The 26962-nt window shown below is 45.4% G+C and overlaps 1 protein-coding gene across 1 annotated transcript in view; it reads right to left on the reverse strand.

The window, feature by feature from the left end:
- Window positions 1-26702, reverse strand: part of LOC123758661 (neuron navigator 2) — a 160002-nt gene extending 133300 nt beyond the window's left edge. Inside the window, 1 exon segment of the mRNA XM_069334367.1 lies at window positions 26502-26702. The gene's annotated coding sequence lies outside the window, so the exon portion shown is untranslated.
- Between the last annotated feature and the right edge of the window lie 260 nt (window positions 26703-26962).

Below are 26962 nucleotides of genomic sequence, written 5' to 3' on the forward strand. Positions count from 1 at the left end.
AATAATATTAATTTAGATAAACCAATTGGAAGCAATTTTCTTAAAATAACGAAAACCACTCTACCTATTAGGCGAATCTGGCCTTGCATACTAGGCCAAGAAGTGCGTTCTGGCTACTGGGTATATATTTATATATAGCCATATACGCCCTCCTAACCGAACTCTCGTTCAAATACGCCACAGGACAGGCGCGGTAGAATTATTCAGTTGATGGCGTGTGATTATAACCCAAGAGAGATTTTATGCCTGTAGCCATCAGCGAGAGATTATTGTGCTCCATACATGGGTAGGACAAGCCATGTGGACGAGGAGTGAGTAGTAAGGGGCCAAGAGAGAGAACCCCATGGTTCAAGGGTAGGGAAGGTAGGGAAGGACCTGCCGCGGATGTGAAGGGAGTTTGGCTGTTTATAAACAATAGGGACAGTTTACCACCATGTAACCTACCTACCTACCTACCTACCTACCTACCTACCTACCTACCTACCTACCTACCTACCTACCTACCTACCTACCTACCTACCTACCTACCAACCTACCAACCTACCTACCTATCTACCTACCTACCTACCTACCTACCTACCTACCTACCTACCTACCTACCAACCAACCTGCCTGCCTACCTACCTGCCTGCCCGTCTGCCTGCCTGCCTGCCTGCCTGCCTGCCTGCCTGCCTGCCTGCCTGCCTGCCTGCCCGCCTGCCCGCCTGCCCGCCTGCCTGCCTGCCTGCCTGCCTGCCTGCCCGCCTGCCTGCCTGCCTGCCTGCCTGCCTGCCTGCTTGCCTGCCTGCCCTCTCTCTCTCTCTCTCTCTCTCTCTCTCTCTCTCTCTCTCTCTCGTATCTTAGGAAATCCAAACGTGTAGGTCAGACCTGAGATCTAGAGAAAGTAAAGTGCGGAGGAGGTCAAGCGAGAAGGATCGGGTGACCTCACCACCTAGGTCACTTGGGCGGAGGTCAGAGGTCACAAGGAAGAAGGAGGAGGAGGAGGTCGAAGGAGGCCAGGACACACTTAGTGTCTCTCTCTCTCTCTCTCTCTCTCTCTCTCTCTCTCTCTCTCTCTCATACAACGCAGTATGATGAAGGGGATTAATTACAATGAGGAACAATAAACAGAGACACAAGGAAAGGGACTAAGATATCAAGGGAAGAAAATAACAAATAAATCAATAATAGCACAAAGCAACACCAGAGACGAAACAGGTGCATCAAGACACGAACACGAGGGATAAGAAACAGGGGACAGGAAGGGCACAAGAAACAGGTAGCAGAAAGAGAGGAACAAGAGAGAGGAAGAGAGAATAAGATGTATGGGAACCGGTCCAAGAAGCACGGGAAGAACCAGACAGCACTACTATAGAAGCCCACATGTAGGTGGGACACGAACAAGGGGACACAGGTGGAAACTTAGTACCCAGATGAGCCACAGAGACATTAGAAAGAATTTTTTGAGTGTCAGAGTAGTTGACAAATGGAATGCATTAAGTAGTGTTGTGGTGGAGACAGACTCCATACACAGTTTCAAATGTAGATATGATAGAGTCCAATAGGTTCAGGAACCTGTACACCAGTTGATTGACAGTTGAGAGGCGGGACCAAAGAGCCAGAGCTCAACCCCCGCAAACACAACTAGGTAAGTACAACTAGGTGAGTACATGTAACACAAGTCCTTTTGACACCCAATCATTCTCACACTTATTCCTGCCCAACCTGTTCTTAAATCTTTATAAAGTGTTCTTATCGACGACACCGCCTGGCAGCTCAATCCATCCATCCACAATTCTTACGTACACCCGTACCAGCCCATAACTGTGCTGCTTCAATCCACTCTTACGGGTTTCTGAGTGGATTTGATATTCTCACCGCCACGCAGATACCCGTGGACACGAGAAACAGATACCAATCAGATGTACCAAGAGCCAGTGTACCAATCAGATGTAGACACGTACCCAGGGCACAAGCGTCACGCACACTCAGGAACCCAAAGTGTGAGGTTGACCTACGACATACATCCGTATGTTGTATCGCTCTCTTAACCCATTTACGAGAGAAACGAGGCTAATACCACACTTAGCACTCCAAGTATACTCCAGGATTAACTTAGGACTCCAGGAGTCTTAGTTCAGAGTTATAATGATTAATTCAAGTACCTACAGATTAACTTGTATTGCTGTTCATACGACATACAGCTAATGTCAAATATGACAAATAAAGATGACAGGAGTGACCCCAGCGGCACTCCACTTGCCACTCTTCCAAGCGGGAACTGACAGTTTTATGCCAGCTATATTTTGTACCCGTCAATTAGGCCATAATCCAGTTTAGTACTTCATGAAGGACAAACTCCAACGCCTTACGACAAGGTAGTTCATAATCTCCTCCTTTAAATGCGTGAAATATAACGACATTAAATTCAAACCAACAAGACACATCAATTGATCATTTCGTAGAGTGATAATGTTGTTGTTGTTAAAGATTCGCTACCTGGAACAAAGTTCCAAGTAGCACGGGCTATGGTGAGCCCGTAGTGCCTCGTAGAGTGAGTCCTTTTTTAACCGGCATGATTATACTAGCACAGCTTGGTGAGGCAATAGCAGTCCTCAGCACTCCTCCTTAGACCTAAAGGCTCCTTGAATAAAAGAGAATGACCTTGAGTTGTGCAGTCTCCGTGGTGTAGTGGTAAGACACTCGCCTAGCGTTCCGCGAGCGCTTTGTCATGGGTTCGTATCCTGGCCGGGGAGGATTTACTGGGCGCAAATCCTTAACTGTAGCCTCTGTTTAACTCAACAGTAAAATGTGTACTTGGTTGTAACAAGGATTCTTCGCGGCGGGGATCGTATTCCAGGGACCTGCCCGAAACGCTACGCGTACTAGTCCATTTTAAAGAATGAAGAACAATTTCTATTTATATTCTAAGCTGTATCACTTATGAACCCATCCCTGCCCTTGTGTGGCAGTGCACAATAGAAAGTTGTTTTCACATATCCATACATTAAAACATTGATTGTAACCGTGATATATATGTGCTTCAGCCTACAGTTTAGACCTATTGTCTTATGTATGACCCTCTGTCCTGCGTGACAGTGAATACTAGCATTAACCTCAATTTAATAAGACTATCAAAATCCTCAGATTAGGCAAAATTGTAATTAATTTTGTCAATAAAGATGTTAATAATAATAATAATACGCGTACTAGTGGCTCTACAAGAATGTAACAACTCTTGTATATATCTCAAAAAAAAAAAAAGTTACAACCCAACACCGCGTAATTATTTTGGCCTTCGGGCCACGAAGCCTAACTTCACTAGCCTAGGCCAGAAAATAAAACAAGAAAGTCGGCACGTCTGCACCACTTTATAAATAAAGTCTTTAAAGACTGAATACTAACTGATATTGCTATTATACTCTCAAGCAGTTTACCTACTGCCTATGTTAAGCTAAATGATTGGTAGTTACAGACTAGGAAACTGTACCCATTTAATGTGAATCTGGACTATGTTTGCAGCCCTTCATGATTCAAGGACAATTTCCAGCGAATAATGAATCACGTAGCTCGTTCACAGCACCCTTGGAGCCCGTTTAGAGCACCCTTGGAGCCCTTAGTTGTATTCTTATAGTCTAGCAAATATCTCACCGGGTCTTGGAAATTTATTTGGTTAGAATTAGATTTATTTGGTTAGAATTGTTATATTTGTTTAGGAACCAGAGCGTGTGTTGCTTGTAGCTCCCCGGGCTGATGGAACACAAGAAACACCGGCCGGTGTTAGTAAACAAATGGAAGACAGGAACTGGAGACAGAAAGACAGAAACAGGAGGCAGAAAGACAGAAACAGGAGGCAGAAAGACAGAAACAGGAGGCAGAAAGACAGGAACAGGAGACAGAAAGACAGAAACAGGAGACAGAAAGACAGGAACAGGAGACAGAAAGACAGGAACAGGAGACAGGAAGACAGGAACAGGAGACAGGAAGACAGGAACAGGAGACAGAAAGACAGGAACAGGAGACAGGAAGACAGGAACAGGAGACAGGAAGACAGGAACAGGAGACAGAAAGACAGAAACAGGAGGCAGGAAACGGGAACAGGAGACAGAAAGACAGGAACAGGAGACAGAAAGACAGGAACAGGAGGCAGAAAGACAGGAACAGGAGACAGGAAGACAGGAACAGGAGGCAGAAAGACAGAAACAGGAGACAGAAAGACAGGAACAGGAGACAGGAAGACAGGAACAGGAGACAGAAAGACAGGAACAGGAGACAGAAAGACAGGAACAGGAGACAGAAAGACAGGAACAGGAGGCAGAAAGACAGGAACAGGAGACAGAAAGACAGGAACAGGAGGCAGAAAGACAGGAACAGGAGACAGAAAGACAGGAACAGGAGGCAGAAAGACAGAAACAGGAGACAGAAAGACAGGAACAGGAGACAGGAAGACAGGAACAGGAGACAGAAAGACAGGAACAGGAGGCAGAAAGACAGAAACAGGAGACAGAAAGACAGGAACAGGAGGCAGAAAGACAGAAACAGGAGACAGAAAGACAGGAACAGGAGACAGGAAGACAGGAACAGGAGACAGGAAGACAGGAACAGGAGACAGAAAGACAGAAACAGGAGGCAGGAAACGGGAACAGGAGACAGGAACAGGAGACAGAAAGACAGGAACAGGAGGCAGAAAGACAAGAACAGGAGACAGAAAGACAGAAACAGGAGGCAGGAAACGGGAACAGGAGACAGGAACAGGAGACAGAAAGACAGGAACAGGAGACAGAAAGACAGGAACAGGAGACAGAAAGACAGGAACAGGAGGCAGAAAGACAGGAACAGGAGACAGAAAGACAGGAACAGGAGACAGAAAGACAGGAACAGGAGGCAGAAAGACAGAAACAGGAGACAGAAAGACAGGAACAGGAGACAGGAAGACAGGAACAGGAGACAGGAAGACAGGAACAGGAGACAGAAAGACAGAAACAGGAGGCAGGAAACGGGAACAGGAGACAGGAACAGGAGACAGGAAGACAGGAACAGGAGGCAGAAAGACAGAAACAGGAGACAGAAAGACAGGAACAGGAGACAGGAAGACAGGAACAGGAGACAGAAAGACAGGAACAGGAGACAGGAAGACAGGAACAGGAGACAGGAAGACAGGAACAGGAGACAGAAAGACAGGAACAGGAGACAGAAAGACAGGAACAGGAGACAGAAAGACAGGAACAGGAGACAGAAAGACAGGAACAGGAGACAGGAAGACAGGAACAGGAGACAAAAAGACAGAAACAGGAGACAGAAAGACAGGAACAGGAGACAGGAAGACAGGAACAGGAGACAGAAAGACAGGAACAGGAGACAGGAAGACAGGAACAGGAGACAGGAAGACAGGAACAGGAGACAGAAAGACAGGAACAGGAGACAGGAAGACAGGAACAGGAGACAGAAAGACAGAAACAGGAGGCAGAAAGACAGGAACAGGAGGAAAGAACACGGGAACAGGAGGCAGGAAACGGGAACAGGAGGCAGGAAACGGGAACAGGAGGCAGGAAACGGGAACAGGAGGCAGGAAACGGGAACAGGAGGCAGGAAACGGGAACAGGAGGCAGGAAACGGGAACAGGAGGCAGGAAACGGGAACAGGAGGTAGGAAACGGGAACAGAAGGAAGACAGTAGCAGGTAGACCGTAACAAGAGACAGGAAGACAGCAGCAGCAGGCAACAAGACAGAAGCAGCAGGCAGGAAGACAGCAGCAGCAGGCAACAAGACAGAAGCAGCAGGCAGGAAGACAGTAAGGAGTAGAAGAAGCAGTCAAGACCTCGACCAAGAGGGAAGGGGCGGGAGACGTCACCAGGGGTCAGGCTGGTCACGACAGGACAGAAGGAAGCAAAAGAGAAGGGCAAGAAGAAGACGGGAGAGAGAGAGAGAGAGAGAGCAAAAGGAAGGAGGAAGAAGAGATAGTGAAGGAAGCGTCTCCCAATCATTATGGACGAAGAGGAGGTGGCCGAGGGAGAGAATCAGTAACAGCAAGAATCCGTCTTGGATGCAAATATCCATGGAGATTCGGAATGGAAACAACAGCTGAGCAGCGGAGTTGCAGAATCTGTGATGAGAGTGATGGACACCGCCTTGACCACTACCTGAGAGAATGTGAACATCTTAAGAGGCATTTATATGTAGAAATAATAAACTCCACATTGTTTGAGTTATGAAATCACTATTTGTCAGATATTGATACTGTTCTTAAAAGATTCCCCAGTTTTGCCCCCGTAAGATAACGTAAGATTTTAAGGGTTGACAGATGTTAATCTTCTTAATTGATAAACCGTTCACTTGAGACAGTTAAGCAAGTCCCAGCTGTGTCTGGGTACAAGTGACAGGATGAACAACCCAGCGGGTTTTCTTCCTATTGGGGAGTGTTTTACATGCTGCTATGGCGGTGTGTCTACTCACAGGATGAGTGGCGCTGCCCAATACTGTCACTATGGCGGTGTGTCCACTCACAGGATGAGTGGCGCTGACCAATACTGTCACTATGGCGGTGTGTCCACTCACAGGATAAGTGGCGCTGCCCAATACTGTCACTATGGCGGTGTGTCTACTCACAGGATGAGTGGCGCTGCCCAATACTGTCACAATGGCGGTGTGTCCACTCACAGGATGAGTGGCGCTGACCAATACTGTCACTATGGCGGTGTGTCCACTCACAGGATAAGTGGCGCTGCCCAATACTGTCACTATGGCGGTGTGTCCACTCACAGGATGAGTGGCGCTGACCAATACTGTCACTATGGCGGTGTGTCCACTCACAGGATGAGTGGCGCTGCCCAATACTGTCACTATGGCGGTGTGTCCACTCACAGGATGAGTGGCGCTGCCCAATACTGTCACTATGGCGGTGTGTCCACTCACAGGATAAGTGGCGTTGCCCAATACTGTCACTATGGCCGTGTGTCCACTCACAGGATGAGTGGCGCTGCCCAATACTGTCACTATGGCGGTGTGTCCACTTACAGGATGAGTGGCGCTGCCCAATACTGTCACCATAGCGGTGTGTCCACTCACAGCATGAGTGACGCTGCCCAATACTGTCACTATGGCGGTGTGTCCACTCACAGCATGAGTGACGCTGCCCAATACTGTCACTATGGCGGTGTGTCCACTCACAGCATGAGTGACGCTGCCCAATACTGTCACTATGGCGGTGTGTCCACTCACAGCATGAGTGACGCTGCCCAATACTGTCACTATGGCGGTGTGTCCACTCACAGGATGAGTGGCGCTGCTCAATGCTGTCACTATAGCGGTGTGTCCACTCACAGGATGAGTGGCGCTGCCCAATACTGTCACTATGGCGGTGTGTCCACTCACAGGATGAGTGGCGCTGCCCAATACTGTCACTTGGCGGTGTGTCCACTCACAGGATGAGTGGCGCTGCCCAATACTGTCACTATGGCTGTGTGTCCACTCACAGGATGAGTGGCGCTGCCCAATACTGTCACTATGGCTGTGTGTCCACTCACAGGATGAGTGGCGCTGCCCAATAAACTCGCCCCTCGGGGCAAAATTAAAAAAAATGAATTAGGAAAAGCTAGCGAAGGAAGAAGAGCCGGTGATGGAAGAGAGCGCTAGCACATCTTGAAGGCACAGTGCTCTTGGAGCGCCCCGTTGTGCTTGAAGACACTACACGGGGCGCCCGCACCAAAAATGCCTCACCGTTGACCACACTCGCCCCTCCTCCACCCGTTCTCGCACTTTCGCATAGTCAATATTGACTTATTAAATAAGTGCATATGTGACATACTAATTTATTGTGAATATTTTAGTTTACCTTGAAAAGCTTCATTGAAAACACCGACCTTACCTAACCTTCTTAGTATGTTAAGATAAGCATCTTATTGCTTCGTAATTACAATTATTACTTATCCTATTATAGGTATATTATGTAATCGTACAATAATTGTTATAGTACAATTATTACTTAACCTATTAAATGTATAGGTTAAGTAATAATTATAATTACGAAGCAATAAGATGCTTATCTTAACATACTAAGAAGGTTAGGTAAGGTCGGTGTTTTCAATGAAGCTTCTCAAGGTAAACTAAAATATTCACAATAAATTAGTATGTCACATATGCACGTATTTAATAAGTCAATATTGATTGTACGAAAGTGCGAGAACGGGTTGCTCCCCCATATGGCTGCACCCGTAAGTTTATTGTCACACACTCAAGCACAGAACAGATGGGGACTATTCTGTGCATCAACCAGGTTATTTACACTTGCTGTAACGAGGCTCTTGCCTTATATATTGCACAATTGTTACTAGAAAAGCAGATTTTGTTGAAAAGACTCGTTGTAGAGTGCTTGAGGAGTGCTTGAGGAGTGCTTGAGGTGTGCTTGAGGTGTCAATAAGCTTACGGGTGCAGCCATGTGGTGCAGGGGGGGGGGAGTGTGGTCAACAGTGGCCTTAAGCCTAACGAGGTCAGAAGCAGGCAGAGACCATCCTTGACTCTTGGAAATATATGTTGAGCTTCCTGCCGCCCGGGAAGTAAAGGTGAAGAGTGAGGGACGGACAGTGAGGAAGATGTGTGTGTGTGTGTGTGTGTGTGTGTGTGTGTGTGTGTGTGTGTGTGTGTGTGTGTGTGTGTGTGTGTGTGTGTGTGTGTATGTGTAAGAGAGAGAGAGAGAGAGAGAGAGAGAGAGAGAGAGAGAGAGAGAGAGAGAGAGAGAGAGAGAGAGAGAGAGAGAGAGAGAGAGAGAGAGAGAGAGAGACAGACAGACAGAGAGAGAGAGAGAGAGAGAGAGACAGAGAGAGAGAGAGAGAGAGAGAGCGAGAGAGAGAGAGAGAGAGAGAGAGAGAGAGAGAGAGAGAGAGAGAGAGAGAGAGAGAGAGAGAGAGAGAGAGAGAGAGAGAGAGAGAGAGAGAGAGAGAGAGACTAACATCACACACCATACACATCTTTGAAAGCGTGCTGAGAAGTAAGATCACAAAACACCTGGCATCACCTGAGAAGTAAGATCACAAAACACCTGGCATCACCTGAGAAGTAAGATCACAAAACACCTGGCATCACCTGAGAAGTAAGATCACAAAACACCTGGCATCACCTGAGAAGTAAGATCACAAAACACCTGGCATCACCTGAGAAGTAAGATCACAAAACACCTGGCATCACAGCGTGGACAGAACACAGGATAACATGGGTTCATAGCCACAACATTCTTGCATCACACAACTGGTACATCAATGTGACATGGCCTTAGCTGCCTTGGAAGATAAGCAATGTAAAAAAGTAATTATCAAAAGAAGGCACCAAACCGGGAAGGCTATGGAACAGCAGACAAGAAATGTAATATACATTGATGTATATGATGTGAATGTATATATTATAATATATATATCTCATGTAATATACACAGATTTCGTAAAGGCTTTCGACAAATATAACAATGGTCTTATTGCACACAAAACCCCACGAAAGAAATTAGTGTTAAAGTAAGGAGATGAATGTTTAATTTGTCTAACGAACAGAACTCAATGTGTAATAGTCAAGATATTGGCACTATGTTGCTTCTCCTGCACCGACCCTCGCCACGACCGCAAGCGGCTCAACACTGCGGTAACTACCGTCTCCACTGTCCGCAGTTCACCTACCGCAGACGGGGAGATTAATGCTGAAGATGGCGGCGGTGTAGCTTCCGTAGACTCGGACAGGCGGTGGTGTGGTGGTGGGGTGATGGTGTACACGAGTGAGGACGTGGTAAGGAATAATCATGACTCCCCTCGCAAGTGTTAGGGCCCCGACCTGTGTCCTCGTTCTGGGGGAGTCTGGTACGAGGCCTCAGCTCTCCTGGCGATCGTTCTCGATAACGTCCTCAGTTATTATTATTATTAACATCTTTATTGACAAAATTAATTACAATTTTGCCTAATCTGAGGATTTTGATACTCTTATTAAATTGAGGTTAATGCTAGTATTCACTGTCACGCAGGACAGAGGGTCATACATAAGACAATAGGTCCTCAGTGTTATATATCGCTACACCGCGAAGGATTTGGGGTTTGAGGGATAATAGTGGTGATAACTTGGGTTTCTTGAGGCAGGAGGCGCTGTGAGTGACTCTTATCTTCCCCCGAGACATAAACACATCTCTCTGTCTGTCGCAGCTGCTCTGCTAAGAATTAATCTTTTTCTGCTCCCGGCTAAAGCTGGCTGCTGCTTGCTAGCGTTAACGAAACTTAATACACCAGCCAAAGGGTGGGGGATAAGCTTGGGTCTGACGACCTAACATTTAGGGAGCACAGCCAAGCAAATATAGTCAACTGAAAAATGATAGGATGGATTATGAGAACCTTCAAATCCAGGGATCCCAGCACAAAGGTTTTACTATTCAAATCACTTGTACTGTCCTGTCTTGGCTACGGTTCGATACTCAATTCTCCCTTCAGAGCAGGAGAGATTGCTGAAATAGAGGGAGTACAAAGAACATATACTGCATTCACAGACGCAATAAAGCGCCTAAATTATTGGAACCGTCTCAACGCTCTCAAAATGTACTCTCTGGAAATAGGATGAGAGAGATATCACATACTATATACATGGAAGATATTGAAGGGCCAGGTCGCAAATTTGCACAGTAAAACAACATACTTGTGCCAACAATACGGAAAGATAGAGCCAGTGAAGAATAGCGGTGTCATAGGCACAAGCAAAATTAAATTAAAATTAAACTATATGAACATCAGAGGTCCACGATTCAGTATCGTCCCAGAGAGTATAATATTGCCGGAACATGAGTTGATTTTTTTTCATGAAAACATTTAAACAGTTTCCTGCAATAGATGCTGGACCAAATAGGTTGTAATGTATGTGTGGACCTGCAGGTCCACACATACATTACAACCCCCTCCCACACACTGGTCACTCCTAGGGATGGACAACCTCCCCCACCGCCACACACTCTCCCCCACCGCCACAACCTGCAGGAAAGCAGATCATAAGTCCCCCGGACGTCAAGGTCACCCACAGGAGGACCCGCTGGTGCGTCACTCTCCCGAGTTGTGTGTTGATCTCAGCCCCTCCCACACGCTGGTCACTCCTGGGGGGGGCCCAGCCCCCCTCCCACACACTGGTCACTCCTGGGGGGGACCCAGCCCCCCTCCCACACACTGGTCACTCCTGGGGGGGACCCAGCCCCCCTCCCACACACTGGTCACTCCTGGGGGGACCCAGCCCCCCTCCCACACGCTGGTCACCCCTGGGGGGGGGACCCAGCCCCCCTCCCACACACTGGTCACTCCTGGGGGGGACCCAGCCCCCCTCCCACACACTGGTCACTCCTGGGGGGGACCCAGCCCCCCTCCCACACACTGGTCACTCCTGGGGGGGACCCAGCCCCCCTCCCACACACTGGTCACTCCTGGGGGGGACCCAGCCCCCCTCCCACACACTGGTCACTCCTGGGGGGGACCCAGCCCCCCTCCCACACACTGGTCACTCCTGGGGGGGGACCCCAACCCCCCTCCCACACACTGGTGACTCCTGGGGGGGGACGCAGCCCCCTCCCACACACTGGTCACTCCTGGGGGGGCCCCAGCCCCCCTCCCACACTGGTCACTCCTGGGGGGGGACCCCAACCCCCCTCCCATACAAGGCAGTTCCTATTGGTCCATACGCGGCAGCTCCTATTGGTCCATACGCGGCAGCTCCTATTGGTCCATACGAGGCAGTTCCTATTGGTTCCATACGAGGCAGCTCCTATTGGCCCCCATACGAGGCAGCTCCTATTGGTCCATACGAGGCAGCTCCTATTGGCCTATTCTAGGCAGCTCCTATTGGCCCATACGAGGCAGCTCCTATTGGTCCATACGAGGCAGCTCCTATTGGTCCATATGAGGCAGCTCCTATTGGTTCATACGAGTCAGCTCCTATTGGTCCATACGAGGCAGCTCCTATTGGTCCATACGAGGCAGCTCCTATTGGTCCATACGAGGCAGCTCCTATTGGTCCATACGAGGCAGCTCCTATTGGTCCATACGAGGCAGCTCCTATTGGTCCATACGAGGCAGCTCCTATTGGTCCATACGAGGCAGCTCCTATTGGTCCATACGAGGCAGCTCCTATTGGTCCATACGAGGCAGCTCCTATTGGTCCATATGAGGCAGCTCCTATTGGTTCATACGAGTCAGCTCCTATTGGTCCATACGAGGCAGCTCTTATTGGTCCATATGAGGCAGCTCCTATTGGTCCATACGAGTCAGCTCCTATTGGTCCATACGAGGCAGCTCCTATTGGTCCATACGAGGCAGCTCCTATTGGTCCATACGAGGCAGCTCCTATTGGTCCATACGAGGCGGCTCCTATTGGTCCCATACGAGGCAGCTCCTATTGGTCCATACGAGGCAGCTCCTATTGACCACACTGAACCATACAAGGCAGGTCCATTATATCCACCACAAACTACTATGATAGTCTTGCACAACAAAACTTTAATGTATATGTCGTATGTGAGGTGTATGAGTGGGTTGTATGTGTGGTGTATGTGTTGTATGTGTGGTGTATGTGTTGTATGTGAGGTGTATGTGTTGTATGTGGTGTGTATGTGTGGTGTATGTGCGGTGTATGTGCACCTTCGTGTTGAGGCAGTTTAAGTGTTGAGTAACAGTCATCATCAATACTACAAGTACAACTTGTTCATTATCTCTCAGTTCATGTACAACCTTTTCTTACCGTTGCCTAACTCTCAAGACTATCGTCATGTACTCTACTCACCTCGACTCTAGGAGACTCGAACCAAGCACCCCACGTGTGTGAGGTCGAAGCTCTAACGACTGAACTATTGAGTAGTCCTAATAAGGAAAGTTTCCAGAAGCAGCATTTCTTTCTATTGTCTATTTCCTACCGTCATGTGGCGTGTTGAAGCGCCTCGTAACAGCCCTCTGACCCCAGGCGCTGAAGAGCGAGATACCAGGGGCCAGATTCACGAAAGAACTTACGCAAACACTTACGAACGTGTACATCTTTCCTCAATCTTTGACGACTTTGGTTACATTTATTAAACAGTTTACAAGCATGAAAACTTCCCATTCAACTGTTGTTATTGTTCTAAACAGCCTCCTGGGGCTTCGGAGCTCATTAACCGTTTAATAATTGTAAACAAAGCCGCCAAAGATTGAGAAAAGATGTACAGGGATACCATTCTGTAAGTCTGATCAGAGACCGGGCCGCGGGGATGATGAATCCCGGAACCACCTCAAGGTAAGGTAACGGTGTGTCTGGTTAAGACCTGGTGCTCGTTCACTCCTGACGACACCACTGCATCATGCATAGTTAATGTCTTACTGCACAACACCTCCCTACCAATGATGTAACAGAAATTGCGAAAGTTTTGCTTATCGTTATGGGAGCCGGTCGGCCGAGCGGACAGCACGCTGGACTTGTGATCCGGTGGTCCCGGGTTCGATCCCGGGCGCCGGAGAGAAACAATGGGCAGAGTTTCTTTCACCCTATGCCCCTGTTACCTAGCAGTAAAATAGGTACCTGGGTGTTAGTCAGCTGTCACGGGCTGCTTCCTGGGGGTGGAGGCCTGGTCGAGGACCGGGCCGCGGGGACACTAAAGCCCCGAAATCATCTCAAGATAACCTCAAGATCGTAGTAAAAAAAAAAAAAAGTAGTCAGTATTCACAGTTTTTTTTTGTTGAGGATTAATAAATTACAAAAATATCACCTATTATTTTTCCATTTACTGACATCAATTTCACAAAGTGTTACCTGCGTCCCTTCATCAACGTCCCGCATACATCATACATTATATACACCCCCGCTATCACTCACATCAATACGGGCATCAACTGTATTATAAAATACAGTAGAGCCTACTGTATAACCTGAGTGTGTTACTATTCTCTGATGATTCGCTGATCTAGTGCATCGTGTCTTGAGCCCCAGCCAATCACAACACGGCACTTCCGACGCCTCAGCCAATCACAACAAGGCACTTCCAGCGCCCCAACCAATCAGCAAGACGTATCCGCCCCAATCAATCCCCCACAAGAACACAATCCCACAGTATACATCTAACGTACACAATCACTGATTAGTAATGGAGAAAGCTGTAGGAGCAACAATATTACTGTGGGATTGTAGCGCCAAAGGAGACAACACCATCTGGGATTGGGGTGACAGGGAGAGATGTTGGTAACATTCCTCTATGTCTCGGGGATTCAAAATCTATCGTTAGAAATTTGAGGAACTATCCATGGCACAGGTACCCCCCCCCCCGGCCACTTGAACAGATCGGTGAAGCGACGGGCCTAACTTCTTGCAAGTCGGAGTTCAATCTCCCGATGACCCAAGTGGGCATCGTTCCTTGCTTCCGTCCCGTCTCAGATTATTGTCCCGTATCCCTTCCAAGTGGTATACAGTAGTACTGGTTTAGCGCTGTCTCTTAATAGTTGTATTATAATTGTATATTTCATCTATCAGTCTCGGAAGACTATGGAGTTGCCTGGGTAGGTAGATATAGAGAAGCTGTTACCCATGCAGCAGGTCCCCCCTCCTCTCCACGTTCCTGAAATTATCCAATAGAAAGGCAAATGCCAATACGCATGGTTCCAGCACCGTCGCAGGAGCTGCCAGAACGAGGTCGTCGTCAACAACGAACTGCCTTAGGGGCTCCAACTCCGGATTTATCCTCGAGGTTGACTCCTGAAGCCTTTCCCAAGAAAGGGGTATGGCGGCAAGGCAGCGGAGGTTTAAAATCAGGGTTTTCCTTCCCCTAGATGGGTTGCCTTCCCAGGCTATCGAGCCCCACCATTCAAGTATCATACACACCTGTCACCAAGAAAGATAATGAGAATCTTGCTCTACTCAAAGCTGTCACTCTTGAAACAATTGCCTCCTCCATCGAGAGTCTAAGATCTCACGAGCACTGTGTCTACACCGACGGCTCAGTCCAGTCTTCTACTGGACGGACTGCAGCGGCATGTAGGTTCTATAGAAATAATATTTGCACAAAGTCTGTCAGTGTCAGGCTAAACAACTGGCTGACCTCCACACAAGCAGAACTAGCAGCATTACATTTAGCAACCAGCACATTAAAAAATATTGGAGGAGGAATAATATTCTGCGATTCAAAGTCTGCTCTTCAAGCAATCGAAAACTTCTCTTGGAAGATCGACAGCAAGAACCTCATACTCCCAATTATAAATGACCTAATTGATGCACAGAGTAAAGGGTCTCGAATTTCCTTTGTATGGATACCTTCACACATAAATATAACCCATCATAATGAGACAGACATTGCAGCCAAATTAGCGTGTAACAAGTTTGAAGTTGAATTAGATCTAGGTATCCCTATCTCTGCTGTCAAAACTGTATTGGTCCAAACATTCAGATCTGATAGGAAAGAACTTACTGACTCCCAACGACCTGAAAGTACTAGTATAAAAAGCTTAATTTGTTCAGATCTGAAACCTACATCTATGGACAGCACAAAACGTCCACTAGACTGTGCGACACAGTGGTTGCAAGGATCAGGTTGGGTTACCGTTACCTGTGGCAGGTGGCTGCAGGTGACGGGTCTCCCAATCCTGAGCACTCCAGTTGCAAACTCTGTGAGCAGGAACTACGGCATGATCTCCCGCACTACATCACTGAATGCCCAATTATTAGACCTTTCAGACCAGTTGGCATGAGGTACCTGGAGCTTTGCAATTACTTCATTCACTCTCGTATTCTTGAAGATATCCTCACAGTATACCCAAAATTTGCCAGTGCAGGCTATTAAACACATGACTCTGTATGACTAACCATCCTGCGAGATGGGGACTTGTATTACCACTGCTACCTTATTCAATCTTGTGTTGTTGATATCCTCAAAATGCATCCGGAGTCTGCCAGTGCAGACCGCTAATCACATGCCTCTGTATGACTAACCATCCTGTGTGATGGGGATTTTATAGCATCACCTAGTTAGCTTTTTTGACACACTGTACTCCACTTCATATAGTCTAGGGTAGCTGCACTAATGCAGATGTACCTAATATGTTAATAAAAAAAAAAAAAAAGAGTCCCATCTACCCGGAGCAGCTGGTTTTAAGGCGCCAGAGGCACGCCCTCGCCCCTTCTCCCGTCAGTAAAAGCAGTTCCGCCGGACTTAAAGACTAAGCCACCCGTGCAAGCCAGGAGTTGGACTTGGTTGTCGGAGGCTATTGGAGACGCATGCCGTATAGGAGCATTTTATAGGTCATGGGAGCTCGTCCCCCATTACCACCCCTTGGAACCAAGGGGTTGTCATAGTTGCATATACACAATGGAGTAACCTTGAAACATATGCACACTAGAGTAACCTTGGAACACAAGAGGGCACGAGGCTGTCTCCGGAGGCCCAAAGTCCCACATATATAGCCATCACAGCCTGGTTGATCCGGTAACCCCCAGCAGAAACTTGTTTTCGTGATCCATCACGATAAAAACCCAACCACTTACTACCGTAGTCTCCGGATGGGGGGGGGGAGAGAGAGAGAGAGGCAGAGAGAGAGAGAGAGAGAGAGAGAGAGAGAGAGAGAGAGAGAGAGAGAGAGAGAGAGAGAGAGAGAGAGAGAGAGAGAGAGAGAGAGAGAGACAGAGACACAGAGACACAGAGACACAGAGACACAGAGACACAGAGACACAGAGAGACAGAGAGACAGAGAGACAGAGAGACAGAGAGACAGAGAGAGAGAGAGAGAGAGAGAGAGAGAGAGAGAGAGAGAGAGAGAGAGAGAGAGAGAGAGAGAGAGAGAGAGAGACAGAGAGACAGAGAGACAGAGAGACAGAGAGAGAGAGACAGAGAGACAGAGAGAGAGAGAGAGAGAGAGAGAGAGAGAGAGAGAGAGAGAGAGAGAGAGAGAGAGAGAGAGAGAGAGAGAGAGAGAGAGAGGTGGTAAAAACCGGAGGTCGTAAGAGCCGGTGGCCGTAATTAACTAGTCCAGGAAGGATCGAACCCGTGTACTTGAATTACTAATGTTTAATTGGGCCTCCGTGCCACGTCCAACACAAACTTCCTGAATCACTAACACACAGTGAAGGGAATACTTAATTGTTCAGGTAAAGCCAGGCGCGCCGTGTGAGTGGGACGGGGAGAGAGGGAGAGAGGAGAGTGGTGGGAGGGGCCAGTGCTCACCTCTCAGTGGACGGGAGAAGTGAGGGCTCCCTGTCTATGCCCTACCTGCTAGCTTCGTTGTACCCGCTGCGTTATAATTTAGGGTGTGAAGGTGTGAAAGAAGGAGAGGGAGAGAGAGAAGGTTAATAAAAAGATGATGAAGGGAGCTCCTGCGCTACGAAAAAAAATTAATATAAAAAAAGGAAATATCGCACAAACCGCAGTCAAATCATACCACAGAACGCAAAGGACCTGGGTGTACTCATGTCGGAAGACCTTACCTTTAAAGAACACAGTAAAGTAGCCGTCACAACTGCAAGAAAAATGACAGGTTGGATAACAAGAACTTTCACACTAGAGATGCTGTACCGATGATGATACTCTTCAAGACACTAGTGCTCTCTAGAGTGGAGTACTGCTGCACAATGACAGCCCCTTTCAAAGCTGGAGAAATTGCTGACCTAGAGAGCGTGCAGAGATCCTTTACTGCTAGAATCCACTCAGTAAAACATCTAAACTATTGGGGCCGACTAAAGAGCCTAAATCTGTATTCCCTTGAGCGCAGGCGGGAGAGATACATATTAATTTACATGTGGAAAATAGTAGTCCGAAACCTGCACACAGAAATAACATCTCATGAGACTAGAAGACATGGCAGGATGTGCAGAATACCCCCCTTGAAAAGCAGAGATGCAACAGGTACTCTGAGAGAGAACTCTATCAACATCAGAGGCCCGAGACTGTTCAACACGCTTCCACTGCACATAAGGGACATAACTGGCCGACCCCTCACAGTGTTCAAGAGAGAACTTGATAAGCACCTCCAAAGGATACCCGGTCAACTAATCTGTGACTCATACGCCAGACTGCGAGCAGCCGCGGCCAACAGCCTGGTTGACCAGTCCAGCAACCAAAAAGTCTGGTCGAGGACCGGGCTGCGGGGACCTTGACTCCCGGAATCAACGCAAGGTAAGGTAAAGGTAAGGGAGAGACGAAGGAATGAGGGAGAGGGAATACATTTGTATATATAAGCGTATTCCTTCACCAACACGCGCACCTCTATCTCACACCAACACTACCACAACACTCCAACACTACCACAACACACCAACACACTCACCTCTATCTCACACCAACACTACCACAACACACCAACACACTCACCTCTATCTCACACCAACACTACCACAACACCACCAACACACTCACCTCTATCTCACACCAACACTACCACAACACACCAACACACTCACCTCTATCTCACACCAACACTACCACAACACCACCAACACACGCATCTCACATACGACTAGATAATGGCACAGGACGGACCTAAACGTCGTCGTTTCTTAACTTTATAATGTGTGGTTTGGTCAATACAGAAGAATCAGAGGAGAAGCAGAGAAACATTTGTAAAACAGACATCTCTACAAAAACTAAGGATCAACCAACGCCAAACAGTCATATAAGGCGGAGAATAACAGGAAGAGACCATGCGATCAGGCTGAAGAGACAAGGTGGAATTCAGAAAACGACAAGGAGGTATGTGAAGAATTCAACGGAAGATTTCAGGAGGACTCTACAACAGAGCAAGCTTGGAGACCAGAATTGGGAGATGAGAGGCTAGAGGAAACACTGGATGACACAACAGCCACTGTGGTGGTGGTCAAGAAACACCTGGAGGAATTAGACGGAATAAAATCAATAGGACCAGAGTTACTATCCCTATGACTGCTGAAGGAAGCTGCAGAAGCTTTCTCTTATGCATTAAAGTTTTAAATAAAACACTTGGCTTGAAATGAACAAATCCACAAGGGCCGTGACGAGGATTCGAACCTGCGTCCGGGAGCATCCCAGACACTGCCTTAATCGACTGAGTTACGATCATCTGATGCATCACGTTAGTGTGATTTCTGTGTGTAATAACTTGACTTGAAACTTTACAGAATTTTCGAACAAAAAAAAAGGTAGTCCCAATAGAAGATCGCAGATGTTTCTTTGCAGTGTACTGAGTGAAAATGAAACATGCGATATTATGTTATGTACATACCTATGTACATATGTATATGTACATATGTACATACCATTTCAAAGTATGTAAGAAGTGTATATAGTTAAGAAGTACACTTGGTGACAGTATAGTTTTAGTGTTGTTTATCACACAGATAAACATTCTTATTGGATTGGCTATTACTTCCAGTTCTGAATAACTTTCCTGTGACTCTTGGGATGGATCGAACAAGAAGAGGCATTAAGGCTTGATAGAAAGTTTGGAGTAGAAAGAACCAGGGGCCAGGTTCACGAAGCACTTACGCAAGTACTTACGAACGTGTACATCTTTCCTCATTCTTTGACGGCTTTGGTTACATTTATTAAACAGTATTCAAGCATGAAAACTTGCCAATCAACTGCTGTTATTGTTATAAACAGCCTCCTGGTGCTTCGGAGCTCATTAACTGTTTAATAATTGTAAACAAAGTCAGCAAAGAGTGAGAAAAGATGTACAGGTTCGTAAGTGCTGGCGTAACTGCTTCGTGAATCTGGCCCCAGGTTACTGGCTAAGTGGTTCCGTAACACATGGGAGAGAATAAACTTTGTAACAAATGGGCAGCGTGGATTTAAAACATAGTTAGTTTAGTTCATTTATTATGCACCCCATACCCATGTTGTGGGCGGTAAGACAGAGAATGTCGCACCTCACAAACTGAATCGAGTTCGATGATAAGTGAACTAAAGACAGGAAAAGAAGATTATCTTCTCGAGGTTATCTTGAGATGATTTCGAGGCTTAGCGTCCCCGCGGCCCGGTCCTCGACCAGGCCTCCTTTTTTGTTACACATCCCCGGGAAGCAGCCCGTAGCAGCTGCCTAACTCCCAGGTACCCATTTACTGCTAGGTGAACAGGAGCATCAGGGTGAAAGAAACTCTGCCCATTTGTTTCCGTCTCCACCGGGGACCGAACCCGAAACCTCAGGACTACGAATCTGAAGCGCTATCCACTCAGCTGTCAAGTAAAGTAGACTATTGTTCTAGATTGTCGGAAAGCATTTGATAAGAACATCAGAACATAAGAACAAAGGTAACTGCAGAAGGCCTATTGGCCCATACGAGGCAGCTCCTATCTATAACCACCCAATCCCACTCATATACATGTCCAACCCACGCTTGAAACAATCGAGGGACCCCACCTCCACCACGTTACGCGGTAATTGGTTCCACAAATCCACAACCCTGTTACCGAACCAGTATTTACCCAAGTCTTTCCTAAATCTAAACTCATCCAATTTATACCAATTGTTTCGTGTTCTGTCTTGAAGTCGATACTATCCCTAATGAGAGGACGTGACGGAGAAACTGGCCAGGGCACCTGGGAAGACCCCGAGCTGGGTATCTCTTGAGGTTATCTTGAGATGATTTCGGGGCTTTTAGTGTCCCCGCGGCCCGGTCCTCGACCAGGCCTCCACCCCCAGGAAGCAGCCCGTGACAGCTGACTAACACCCAGGTACCTATTTTACTGCTAGGTAACAGGGGCATAGGGTGAAAGAAACTCTGCCCAATGTTTCTCGCCGGCGCCCGGGATCGAACCCAGGATCACAAGTCCAGCGTGCTGTCCGCTCGGCCGACCGGCTCCCTTGGGTAAGGGATGTGAAGCACAGAAACCATTCACAGTCAGAGAGGCTTCAAGCTGGAAGAGTGTAACGAGCGAGGTCCCACAAGGCTCGGTCCAGGGACCCCGACTGTTGTTAATTTATGTGAAGGACCTACGGAGGGAGCGAGCCCGTACATGTCAATGGTTGCACACCGCACACTGCTAATGAGGCATATAAAAACCCTGGACTGTAGAAGGTTGCAGGATAACCTTGATAAACTACAGGAGTGACCAAACAAATGGTTCATCAAATTAAATCCCAACAAGTCTCAGCTAATGAAGACGAGAGAGAGAGAGAGAGAGAGAGAGAGAGAGAGAGAGAGAGAGAGAGAGAGAGAGAGAGAGAGAGAGAGAGAGAGAAAGAAAGAAAGAAAGAAAGAAAGAAAGAAAGAAAGAAAGAAAGAAAGAAAGAAAGAAAGAAAGAGCGAGAGAGAGAGAGAGAGAGAGAGAGAGAGAGAGAAAGAAAGAAAGAAAGAAAGAAAGAAAGAAAGAAAGAGAGAGAGAGAGAGAGAGAGAGAGAGAGAGAGAGAGAGAGAGAGAGAGAGAGAGAGAGAGAGAGAGAGAGAGAGAGAGAGAGAGAGAGACAGAGACAGAGACAGAGACAGCGTGAGAGAGAGACATAATCACAACATACAAGATACTCAGAGGGGGAATTGACAAGATAGACAGAGACAGCCTCTCTAAACTGAGAGAAAATAGGATAATAGGACACAAGTGGAAGCTGGAAACACAAATGAGTTGAACCACAACAACACTTCACATCACTACCACAACACCACCACCACCTTCACCAAGGTTCCTCCCCGTTAAACCCCTGATCAACCAGCTTGTTAATGCCTGCAAAGCACTCTCCAGCGTATCTAATTCCAACCCGCTTGACTAGGCACTCCCGAGAGTGGGCTGAAGACTTCTGGACGCGGCGTCTCAAGAGATTCCTCGCTGATTATTTAAGCAAGATAACGCTTGCTGTTTTGCTGTTGTTTTTAACCCGTTAGTGAGTGTCGTCCTTGTGTGTTCGCTCCTGTTGGTATCGTCGCTGTTGTGTGTTCGTTCCTCTTGTATCGTTACTGTTGTGTGTTCGCTCCTGTTGGTGTTCGCTCCTGTTGGTATCGTCGCTGTTGTGTGTTCGTTCCTCTTGTATCGTCACTGTTGTGTGTTCGCTCCTGTTGGTGTTCGCTCCTGTTGGTATCATCGCTGTTGTGTGTTCGCTCCTGTTGGTATCATCGCTGTTGTGTGTTCGCTCCTGTTGGTATCGACGCTGTTGTGTGTTCGCTCCTGTTGGTATCGTCGCTGTTGTGTTCGCTCCTGGCAGTGTGGCGGTGTGGCAGTATGATGGTATAGCAGTATACTCAACAGTATTCACTTTTCCTCAGCTCCTTGGCCCCGCCTCTCAACCTCCAATGGACGAACTGATTTCCCAGCCTAGTGGGCTGCCATGAGTACATTTGAAATCGACCAATACGTTAAAAATGAGATGTATTCTTAAAAATAAAAAAAAACATAATTAACACGTTTTCTATGCATCTTCCTCTATGGGTTATGTAGGTCGCTTAGATTATTACGTTCCTGGTTAGGAAAAACAGTTACTTTTTTTTACGGAGTGTCAAATTGAGAAAACGTGCTGAAGTTAGCGTTGAGACACGTGCCAAGACGTGTGTCCTTGTCTTCAGTATTCCCCGGGCCGCTCTCAGCATTTGACAAGCGTCCAATATTAAATGATGTTGCCTAACGGAAATATGATGCAGTGCAAGAATGAGGGGGAAACTCTGTTATCGACCTGTTGCTCTAAAGCGGGGCTTAGTAGCTGAAGTTGGATTCTATTAGCGCATTTTTATGTGAGTGGACACATAGCTAAGCCATAGCTATTATATAGTATATAATATGATATAATATAGCATGTTATATTCAATTATGCCAACAGACCCTTAGGTTTAAATTACGAGGCGAGCCCAGGAGCTGAACGTCTAACTCAGCAAGCTTATGGGACTAACCAAGCCTGATCACACAAAATAAAACACCAAGCCTAACCAAAAAATAAAAAACCAAGCCTAACCAAAAAATAAAAAACCAAGCCTAACCAAAAAAATACACCAAACCCCGTTTCGGGAATAATAAACACAGCATAAATCAAACATTAGAAATGACTGCATTCTGGCAAGAGTATTTGAAACACACACTTGAAGAATTAGCTAATTATGCAATAATTTAGAACAGATGGAAACCCAGTCGAACGAGAGGACGTTGTTGGAATTCCAGCCGGATGGGCCGGATATTTGATGACTTCACGACCACAGATTTGTCTTTCACGGCATAAAAATGTAACTAACAAATGTGGCGTGATAAACACAAAGTTTTACGACTGGTCAAAATAATCAGCAGAGTGTAATGCATAAATGTATTGCGAGAAATTTCGAGGGGGAAGGGGGGGGGGGTGTGACTGTGGAATAGTGCCAAATGTCAATTGTGTGTGTGATGACCATTCGCCCATGTTGTGCATGTACCAAACAGCAATTACTTGGAAAAATGTGGTGAAGCTAACTCCAAGCGTCTGGCCGCCAACCTCTGACAGACACTTATATATATGTATATATATATATATATATATATATATATATATATATATATATATATATATATATATGTATATATATATATATATATATATATATATATATATATATATATATATATATATATATATATATATATATATATATATATATATATGACAATGTCAGACCACGGAGGAAAAGTGAAACAGGAAATTTCCTTAAGTACTTTCGTATATTAAATACATCTTCAGAAGGAGGTCTTAATATACGAAAGTACTTAAGGAAATTTCCTGTTTCACTTTTCCTCCGTGGTCTGACATTGTCACATTCTTAATCACGTGTTTATTTTCGTGATATACACACACACATATATATATATATATATATATATATATATATATATATATATATATATATATATATATATATATATATATATTATATATATTATATATTATATATATATATATGTCGTACCTAGTAGCCAGAACTCACTTTTCAGCCTATAATGCAAGGCCCAATTTGCCTAATAAGAAAAGTTTTCATAAATTAATATATTTTCTCTATTTTTTTTCTTATGAAATGATAAAGCAACCCATTTCATTATGTAAGAGATAAATTTTTTTTTATTGGAGTTAAAATTAACGTAGATATATGACCGAACCTAATCAACCCTACCTAACCTAACCTAACCTATCTTCAGAGGTTAGGTTAGGTTAGGTAGCCGAAAAAGTTAGGTTAGGTTAGGTTAGGTAGGTTAGGTAGTCGAAAAGCAATTAATTCATGAAAACTTGGCTTATTAGGCAAATCGGGCCTTGCATAGTAGGCTCAGAAGTGAGTTCTGGCTACTAGGTACGACATATATATATATATATATATATATATATATATATATATATATATATATATATATATATATATATATATATATATATATATATATATATATATATATATATATATATATATATGCGAACAAGCCTGAATAGTCCCCCAGGCGTATATTCAACTGAAAACTCCATATACTTCTATATCCTACTTCTTATATATTCTATATAATCACCAGAGTCCCAAAGAATTGAGCCTTGAATCTGAAAGTTCAGATTCGGTGATTAGTTCAAACAAGTGACGAAACCAAACACAAACTCGCTGGCAATGATACGTGGCTAACAAACACTTAACACTTGGAAGTAATCACTTAAATCACTTTAAATCAACAACACTGGGAATTGATTGGATGTGAAACCTCAACCGCGACTCAGCACTTAACGGCTTAACTTCAATAGACGGCAGTTAACTTCCTCATCTCAGGACCTATGTAGAGTTAATTAGGTTAGGTAGGTATTTTCAATCCTACATAAAAAACTAAGTTCTAACAGTTTATGACACTAAACCTCTACAACCCTAGTTAAATTCTTCTCCTCGGGGTCTATAAAAGTTGATTAGGTTAGGTAGTTTTTTTTTCAATCCTACCGACGAAAAATTTAAAATCTTAACAGCTCTTACTAGTAAGCGAACGAACAAGGTGGCCCTATTAATCCAAGGCGATGCTGAAGGGCATAACCAAACGATGACTATCATGGGTTCTATCTAGAGACATAGAGTGGTCAAGCCTTCACAAACATTCTCCATCTTCCAACAGCTAACTTGTGTATCAGACGTAGATTCCTGGTTTTTTTTCTGCAGGGATATTCCTGCGCGGGCCCTAAGCCTCTGGCTGGCCCACTAAGTGTTGCTTGTTTCTGTTTTACTTGGGCGGAGTATGAGTATTTATGACTCGTATGGTCGCTTCAGTAAGATTTTGCCATATGTGTTTAACAACTTCTTCTGTTCTGTTGAATCTAAGTTGAAATCTTAATGGGTTTGTAACTGTGCACTGTGTTAGATAATGTTCCGGTGGTCTGTCGGGCATTTCTCTGGTTCCTGTTCGCCACCTTGTGCTCAAAAGAAGTACATCTGAGTTTCCCTAAAGTGTGTTTGTCAAGCCCCCCAAACTCACTTTATCCGTCTAGGTTCATCCAGATAACGTACAGGAGACGGATAACGTACAGGATAGACGGATGATAGGACTAAACTCGTCCTATCAACGAGGACGATGGGACTAAACTCGTCCCATCAACGAGGATGATGGGACTAAACCAATTTGCCCTGTTAAACCCTGTACTAAACCAATTTCTTCAGCCGCGTTTGTGGTCTGGAGAATCAAAATTTTCAATTTCTTTCTTTATAAGGCTGGAAAGTGTTCAATCAAATTGTCAAAATATGTAAAAAAAAAAGAGTTCAATAAATTAGGTTGCATGCATAAATTACTACTCAATCTAATCCCTGGATGGTGCTGAACATCAGAACACTCGTATACCTTAATGTTGATCAAGGGAGGCCGGGTGTGTCTGGGGGAAGAGGTTCATCAAAATGAACCTTTTCATTACTGAGGCACAACCACATATCAGTAACACTGGGAAGTGATCAATGAATCACAAACACTTTACACCAATACTGGGAAGTGATCAATGAATCACAAACACTTTACAACACTGGGAAGTGATCAATGAATCACAAACACTTAACAACACTGGGAAGTGATCAATGAATCACAAACACTTAACAACACTGGGAAGTGATCAATGAATCACAAACACTTTACAACACTGGAAAGTGATCAATAAATCACAAACACTTTACACCAACACTGGGAAGTGATCAATGAATCACAAACACTTTACAACACTGGAAAGTGATCAATGAATCACAAACACTTTACACCAACACTGGAAAGTGATCAATGAATCATAAACACTTTACAACACTGGAAAATGATCAATGAATCACAAACACTTTACACCAACACTGGAAAGTGATCAATGAATCATAAACACTTTACAACACTGGAAAATGATCAATGAATCACAAACACTTTACAACACTGGAAAATGATCAATGAATCACAAACACTTTACAACAACGCTGGAAAGTGATCACGACTCAATAAGATAATAATTCTCTATTTGCTATTCAATACAGATTATAAAGGTCCTGATGTATAAGTAATTATATTACATCAATGTGGACACAGCTACTAATAATTAATTAATTAACAATCACAATAATAATAATAATAATAATAATAAAGTCAAAATTATCAATCAACTTCTAGTAATTGACTGAAAACTTACCTTAAAAAAGGAGAAATGAGTTGAATTCACGATATTCCCAGCAGAATCCAACTCAGCGACGGGCACACCTGTAATTTCCAAACAGGTGTGTGCACATGTGTATCGCACCGCTGTGTAAATGGCACAGGTGGAGCGTTGCAACACTTTTTAATAGTGACAAAAACAGGAGCCGCCCGCTCACGTACCCTCCCCCTACCTCTCACAACTCGACACTAACCCCATCTCTCGCTGCCCTCCCCCATCCTGCCTACCAAGATGGCCTCGGTTACTAGCTACCCATTATTCCCGGCTATTTTAACCTACTTTAACGTACATCTACGCTATTGAGATTTTCAGCCAATCATAAATGTGCGTTGGCCGACGGGCTGATGGTTTGATAGTGGATGGAGACAGCTGGAGATAATGGGAATTAATGGTGATTAATACCCGACATGTCGCTACCTGTCCTCTCGTCTCCTTGA

Source organism: Procambarus clarkii, chromosome 31, assembly GCF_040958095.1.
Source record: "Procambarus clarkii isolate CNS0578487 chromosome 31, FALCON_Pclarkii_2.0, whole genome shotgun sequence".
NCBI lineage: Eukaryota > Metazoa > Arthropoda > Malacostraca > Decapoda > Cambaridae > Procambarus > Procambarus clarkii.